This window comes from Ochotona curzoniae, unplaced genomic scaffold, assembly GCF_017591425.1.
Source record: "Ochotona curzoniae isolate NIBS_2020 unplaced genomic scaffold, NIBS_Ocur_1.0 contig_64, whole genome shotgun sequence".
Classification (NCBI taxonomy): Eukaryota; Metazoa; Chordata; class Mammalia; order Lagomorpha; family Ochotonidae; genus Ochotona; species Ochotona curzoniae.
This window is the reverse complement of record NW_024466502.1, coordinates 987,254-994,817: the sequence shown is the minus strand read 5'-3', so window position 1 is coordinate 994,817 and position 7,564 is coordinate 987,254.

Sequence of the window (7,564 nt, the reverse complement as noted above, 5' to 3'; positions counted from 1 at the left end):
CTGCCCACACGCGCTCCCGGCTCCTTCCCCTCGTGTGACTCTCCCTGTCACTTCATCTACTCATCCGTAGATTCTCTAATTGGGGATTGAGAATTTAGTTCCTTTATTCGGTGTGTTTTTAAGTATAAAATTAAAACTGCAAAATGTCTCTTGGTCAGTATTTAAGCATACCTCGTGCATTTTGGGCAATCTTGCATTGCAGCTTTTGGAAACCCTGGTTGTAACAGGAGCTACTTTGCACTATCGGCTGTTCTCTTTAAAGGTCCCGTTTAGCTCATGTTGGATTTGTCCATCTTCTGCAGCTCTTCTTTCCCCTTTGATATTTTAACAATCTTATTTTCAGTGTCCGTCGGATTGCTGTTTTTGTTTCTTTGCACACTTTGCCCCCTGCACCCCTGTAGTTTGTTCTTTTATTTTAGAAAGAGGCAGGGAGAGGGAATGACTTCCGCCACGCTATTCTCCTGCTGGGTCAGCCACGGTCGTCCTGCCCTGGCCTGCCCACGACGTCCCCCCTGGCAGGGACTCAGAACAGGCCAGGACCAACGTGCCACCCCTTATCCCCTGCACCAGCACGCACCCCATGTCTGGCTTCTTGGAGCCTCCTTCTGCCTACAGGTGCCCACAGGTGCCCTCGTGCCTGCCCAGTTCCCGGGGTGCACTGCTGCTTCTGGCCTGACTTTTGCCATCTTGTCTGCCCTCCTTGCACTCTAATGGTGGATTTTTCACTGAGGGTCAGAGATGTGGAGTGCAGGGGTTCCCCGTGTGAATGCCACCTCAGGTTTATTCATAGGACAGTAAAGGGACTCTGACACACACCAGTCACCGCCCATCCTGCTCCACTTCCACCTGCCCCCCACCCGGGCTGCCAGAGACCCATGTCTGAGAGGCTGTCCCCACTAGGCCGGTTGGTGGTGTAGCTGGTAAAGCCGTCCCCTGCTGCAGTGGCATCCCCTATGGGCACTGGTTCAAGTCCTGGCTGCTCCACTTCGCCCCCAGCTCCTGCTAACGCACCTGAGAGAGCAGCGGAAGAGGTCCAGGTGCTTGGGTCCCTGTACCCACGTGGGAGACCTGGGTGGAGCTCCTGGCTCCTGGCTGGGGCCTGCTAGCCAATGATACCCCTCTCTCTCTGGGAGTCTGTGAAAAGAAAGACAACTTTACCACGGGGGTGCTTCTAGCTGTCAAACCTGGAGCTTGTAAGGACAAATGGAGCTGAGCCAAGAGGACTGTGTGTGCACACACACGTGTGTGCTGGCGGGGACAGACTGTGAGGCGGACACCTGACAGCCCACCCCAGGGACACTGACTCACTGGGACATGTGCAGGCAGCGGATAGCGGGTCCCACTGCGACACTCTGACACTGCCTCTCGGCGGAGCGGACTGGCGGTGTGCGAGAGGGCCCTGCTGTGCTCGGTCCGCATCCAGCTTCCCGTACAATGGCGCTGGCTGAAGGTTGTATATAAGGTGGTCTTATTAAAGTGACAAGGCAATTTAATTCTTTTGTGCACGATGATTCTACCCCATTGATTTACAATGGGGAGGCTATAATTGTGCTGGTGTTGGCAGAAAGCTCAAATGTCAGGCTTTGGGAACTGCTGCACGCGCCTTGTTCTGGATGAATAATGAATAAGTCACCTTTTGTCTACAGTTAAATATTCCTGAATAAAAACAAAGAACATCCAAGACATAAGTGACTGCCTGATTTATATTTAAAATACAGATCACCATTGCGATTAGTGGTGGAAAGCCCTGTGGGCAGCGGTCGGAGTGTCCCAAGAACCATGGGACAGCGTGAGGGGACTGCCTGGCCCACTCACCTGGAGTCGGCCCCAGGGGAAGACCCTGGTGGGCGTAGGCAGGCACCCTGGCCTCGGTGAAGAAGCCCCTTCATGGAGGGCCTGGGGAGTGTGTCAAGGCAGGGACCCCCTGTGGTGAGCTGAAGGACCCAGTGGGTGAGGGCCCGTCCTGTCCCTCAGCCCCCGGGTGGGCTGGCAGGCCTGGGAGTGTCGGGGCTCGCAACGGAAGCCCAGCAGTTAGATGTACGCGCTTGCCTGGGTCGTGCAGGTTCCTTGTAGGAGCAGCCTCCGTGGAGCTGGGGGGCTCAGAGGGGGCAATGACACCTCTCGGGGATGTGAGGGTTCACCTCCCCTTCTTGGGGGCCAGACCTCTCCCTGCTGGCCGAATGAGGCCCCACGGTCTGCACCATCAGGCCGAGAGGGAATCCCTTCCTCCCCAGCAGCTCCCACATGGCTGTCGGACAGAAGGTTGGGCGTGGTGACCCAGCCAGGCAGACAGAGAAGGCTCCCTGTCACTCTGAGGCTGTCCCTGGAGCTGGCGCTAATTGCATTCATGGCCCTGAAGACCAATGCTGAGGTCAGGCAGCCCGTGTGCTGGATGGCGTCACGGTGGGAGCGCATGGAGGGAGTGGTCGTAGGGTCCGCCAGGCCCAAGCTGGCTCTTAGCAGACGCTGCTCCCTGCAGCTCCCCCAGGCTCCATCCCTCCCTGCCCAGTACAACCTCAGCCCCTTCCCAGGCTGGGCCCCCTAGGCCCACATAGTGCCCCCTCTTGCCATGGACCAAGGAGCCAGATGCCTGGGGTCATGCCGACTCCTGGCTGGGTCAGCGGTTGGTTAGCCTTCTGTCTGGGTGTCCTGTGCTAAGCACATGCTTGCTGTAACTGATCAGTTTCTTACAAACGGAACAGTAGCAGTGTCACACATTAAAAAACCCATTTAGTTGGAAAGCCGGAGTTGGTAGGGGAAGACACACAGAGGGAATTTCCATCTGCTGGTTCACTCCCAGATGGCTATAAAGGTGAGAGATGGGCCCATACAAAGTCAGGACCCGGGAGCTGCAGCCGAGCCACCCCCGTGGGTGCAGGGACCCGGGAGCTGTGACCGAGCCACCCCCGTGGGTGCAGGGACCTGGGAGCTGTGGCCGGGTCACCCCTGTGGGTGCAGGGACCTGGGAGCTGTGGCCGGGTCACCCCTGTGGGTGCAGGGACCTGGGAGCTGTGGCCGGGTCACCCCTGTGGGTGCAGGGACCTGGGAGCTGTGGCCGGGTCACCCCTGTGGGTGCAGGGACCTGGGAGCTGTGGCCGGGTCACCCCCGTGGGTGCAGGGACCTGGGAGCTGTGGCCGGGTCACCCCCGTGGGTGCAGGGACCTGGGAGCTGTAGCCGAGTCACCCCCGTGGGTGCAGGGACCTGGGAGCTGTAGCCGAGTCATCCCCGTGGATGCAGGGATCTGGGCACTTGGCCACATGCAGGGAGCTGAATCAGAAGTGGAACAGCTGGGACTTGAACCTGCGTCCTGGCATGCCGACACCACAGGTGGTGGCCACACCAGTCCCATCATGTCATTTTGGGTTACAGGTGTGGGAGGATGTGATAATCTAGGACTTTATTTTGAAGACACCAAAGGGATCCTTACTTAACCCTTGGCGTTAGACAGTGGGGGTTAGGCAGCTAGACAACGGGACGGCATGCTGACATGACTTCTGTATCCAGCATTCTGCTTGTGGGTCTGGATTTTACCATGGGAGGGGCTGCCTCCAGGATGCCCTCAGTGTGGCTAGGAGGCCACAATTCCACTTCCCTTGGTCCAGGTTTGGGAGGAAGCAGGGGGCGGGACCCAGGACACTTGCTGCTTGCCCCCTCCCAGGTGCCACAGCACTCACCTGGTCATTATGGAAACAGCCTCCTGGCTTGCAGATGCACACTGACCCTGCCCTCTGCCTCCCATCCCATGGCATCCTGGCTTGTGGACTGAATGAAGTCAGCAGACCCGGGCCTGTGTTCAGGCCGGTGCTGCCCGGCCCCAGGCCTCCCATCCGCCCCGGCCCTGCCAGGGCCTGCCTTGCCCCAGGGAGCTGAACAAAGCCGACTTGTGGCTCCCGGGTCCTACTCTGGTGTTTCTTCCCCCGGCTGCCTCTCCCCGAGGGCTGGCAGTGACTGCCATGGGCCTGTGCTCACCCCTTCCTTCTGGGCAAGCAGAGGTAATGAGGTCGATGTCCCGTCCCCCACTGTCCCGGCCCCATGGTCCTGTCTGCTCCCTGCTGGGCAAGCCAGCCACCTTTCTTCACATAAGACTGCTTTTTTGCTTCTTGAGTGTGAGTGCACAAATGTGCATGTATGTGAGCGTGTGTGTGGGTATGCACATGTGTGAGTGTGCCTTGGCAGGTTCAGGGACCCTGTTGGCTGCACCAGCACCCAGCTCCCGGGATCGAGGAGAGAGAAGGGGGCTGACGCAGGAAGCCCGTGCAGCATGCGGCCAGTTTAGGGAGGAGGGGAACGTTGGAGTTGGTCAGGGCAGGGCAAGGGAGGTACACGCAGGCAGGTGCCTTCTCAAGGACATGGGGACACAGGGGTGAGGCTCAGCCCTGGGCTGGGAAGCCACGGAGCCTGATGGCATTTCCATGTCAAGTGTGTGCATCAGTGATGCTCATCTCAGCCACACCCACTGGGTCACCTCGCAAGCATGCCTGCACTGTGAATGGGCAGAGGGTCTATGCGAGAGCTCTCCCACCACCGGCTTATGACCCCAGTGGCCAGGGCAGTGCTGAGAGCCAGCCTGGGAGCGGGAACTCTATCTGGGTCTCTGTGGATGGCGACTTCCCATGCCTCGTGCCTCCACGTTGTCTGCTGGAACTCCCATGAGGAGGAACTTGGAGTCAGGAGTTGCTTTTTGATATGGAACAGAGCTGTGCCAGCCTGTGCCATCACCCTGGCCCCATGAGGTCCTCACAGGTCAGAGTCGTGCCAGCCTGGGCCCCTGAAGCAGCCAGGCTGCAGGACAAGCTAAGGACATGCAGTGTGTGTGTGTTCACAGTTGACTCCCCAGGATCTCCTGTCCTGGAGACAGAGCCACAGGCAGTTGCAGGGCACCAGGGGCAGGCGTGCTAGGTCCCTGGTGCTCCTGGGAGGTCAGGCCTGCCTCACACAGGAGGCAAGGATGGCACAGGGTTTCAGTGTGACTCCCACGTGGTGGTGTGGAAACATGGCTGTCTCCAGCCTGACCCTGGGAATCATCTCCCTCGGGGGTCTAGAGGTGGCACTTCAGGGTGCCTGGACGGGGTGAGGACAGATGGGGGGTGCATTGGGGACCATGGCTGCCCAAGATGACCTTTGAGGTGGCACTGTTCGTGTGGCAGCAACAGGTATCCATGGGGCCTGGTAAAGTATGAGATGGGTTTCCTATCCTGAGTTGGGAACGAGGCTGTGGGGGCCCACACAACTCTGAGCTGCCTTTGGGGCCTTCACCATGCAAGTCCTGCAGGCCAGGCCTTGTGAAGCTGGGCAGGCGAGCCCATCCCATGGTGACAGGAGGAGGGCAAAGGAAGGGGTCGGTATGGCAGGTGAAAAGCCAGACTAGCCCTGGAGCCCTGGAGCCCACAGCCCTGGAGCCCACAGCCCTGGAGCCCTGGAGCCCTGGAGCCCACAGCCCTGGAGCCCACAGCCCTGGAGCCCTGGAGCCCTGGAGCCCACAGCCCTGGAGTCCTGGAGCCCTGGAGTCCTGGAGTCCTGGAGCCCTGGAGCCCTGGAGCCCTGGAGCCCTGGAGTCCTGGAGCCCTGGAGTCCTGGAGCCCTGGAGCCTTGGAGCCCACAGCCCTGGAGTCCTGGAGCCCTGGAGCCCAGAGCCCTGGAGCCCTGGAGTCCTGGCTCTCTGGAGGCCTGGAGCCCTGGAGCCCTGGAGCCCTTGAGCCCTGGAGCCCTGGAGTCCTGGAGCCCTGGAGCCTTGGAGCCCAGAGCCCTGGAGCCCTGGAGTCCTGGAGCCCTGGAGCCCTGGAGCCCAGAGCCCTGGAGCCCTGGAGTCCTGGCTCTCTGGAGGCCTGGAGCCCTGGAGCCCTGGAGCCCAGAGCCCTGGAGCCCTGGAGCCCTGGAGCCCAGAGCCCTGGAACCCTGGAGTCCTGGCTCTCTGGAGGCCTGGAGCCCTGGAGCCCTGCAGCCAAGAACAAAATACAAAACACAGATAAGAGTTCATGACCATGTGCCCTGGGCAAGCCACTAACCCTAACCCACTGTCTGATGTGTCTGGAGTTTACAGCGCCTCCCACGACACCCTCACATGTACAGGGTCACCCCTCTGACTCTGAGAGATGCCGAGGGAAGCACATGTATGAGACGGTATGTGGTCTGTCAGCTAGGAAGGTCAAGGCTGCCAGGTGCTGGAGACTGACAGGTGGCACTGAAGGTGACGGGGGCAAGGGGAAGAGCCTGCTGTTGGCTCCCTGGTCCTAGCTGGTGGCGTTCAGGCATCAGCATCCCCGAGAGCCCTCTGCCCTGTGGGGGCTGAGCACAGCGGGACAGCCGAGCTATTGCGCTCGCCGGGTGGGCACAGAGCAGATGCCCCTCCTGACCCTGGCCACCAGCAGCAGGTGCTTCCTCTGGCTGCTTGGTGCTAGACCCACCCTGGCCTAACATGGAGCGCGCCGAGGGCTCACATTCCTCTGTCAGAAGGCTGGTCCCGGGAGGGACTGGCCCAAGTGCCCTTGCATGGTGCCAAGTGAGGGGGTCCAGCTCCCCTGGGCCTCAGCGGCCAGCGGGTGCAGGAGGCCATTGAAAGGGGAGGTGCCTGTGTGCCATCCGCATGTCAGCCTGGCTGCTCACCCACTTCACTGGGCTGCTCCTGGGGCCCACACCCCACCCACTCCAACTGGAAGTAGCATGCCACTCCTTCCCTGTCATAACCCAGGAGGCAGACATGGCTCGGCCCAGGAGTCCGTGGCCAAGCTGAGGGCCACCGCCACAACCACCTGGGGCACGCAGAGCCTGGCGGGGTGCATCCGGCTCCTGCGGTTCGTTTTTTATGATAATTCCTAGTAAATTGTGGTGCCACAAACTCCTCCAGGCTGTCTGCCTTGTGAAAGGCGCAAATCCGTGAGGCCGTTCCAGGAGCCTCACTGCTCCAGGGGCCTCACTGCTTCGTCCCCGGGCCTCACTGCTCCGTTCCGGGGCCTCACTGCTCCGTCCCAGGGCCTCACTGCTCCAGGGGCCTCACTGCTCCGTCCTGGGGCCTCACTGCTCCGTTCCGGGGCCTCACTGCTCCGTCCCGGGGCCTCACTGCTCCAGGGGCCTCACTGCTCCGTCCTGGGGCCTCACTGCTCCGTCCTGGGGCCTCACTGCTCCGTCCCGGGGCCTCACTGCTCCAGGGGCCTCACTGCTCCAGGGGCCTCACTGCTTCGTTGCGGGGCCTCACTGCTCCGTTCTGGGGCCTCACTGCTCCAGGGGCCTCACTGCTCCGTCCCGGGGCCTCACTGCTCCGTTCCAGGGGCCTCACTGCTCCGTTCCAGGGGCCTCACTGCTCCGTTCTGGGGCCTCACTGCTCCAGGGGCCTCACTGCTCCGTCCCGGGCCTCACTGCTCGAGCACTTAGCGCGGCCCGGAGCTGTCGCTCATCGCAGCCTCTCACTCTCACGGTGACGGTGACATGACGGCCAGCCTTTCCCTCTTCAGCTCGGTTAGAATGGCAGCACAGTCATTTTGTTCTTTTTTCCTTTTTTTTTTTTTTTGTCAGTGTTTTACTCTAAAAGCGTTCTCCGTCAGTCCTGGAAAGGGGGGCAATAAAGCC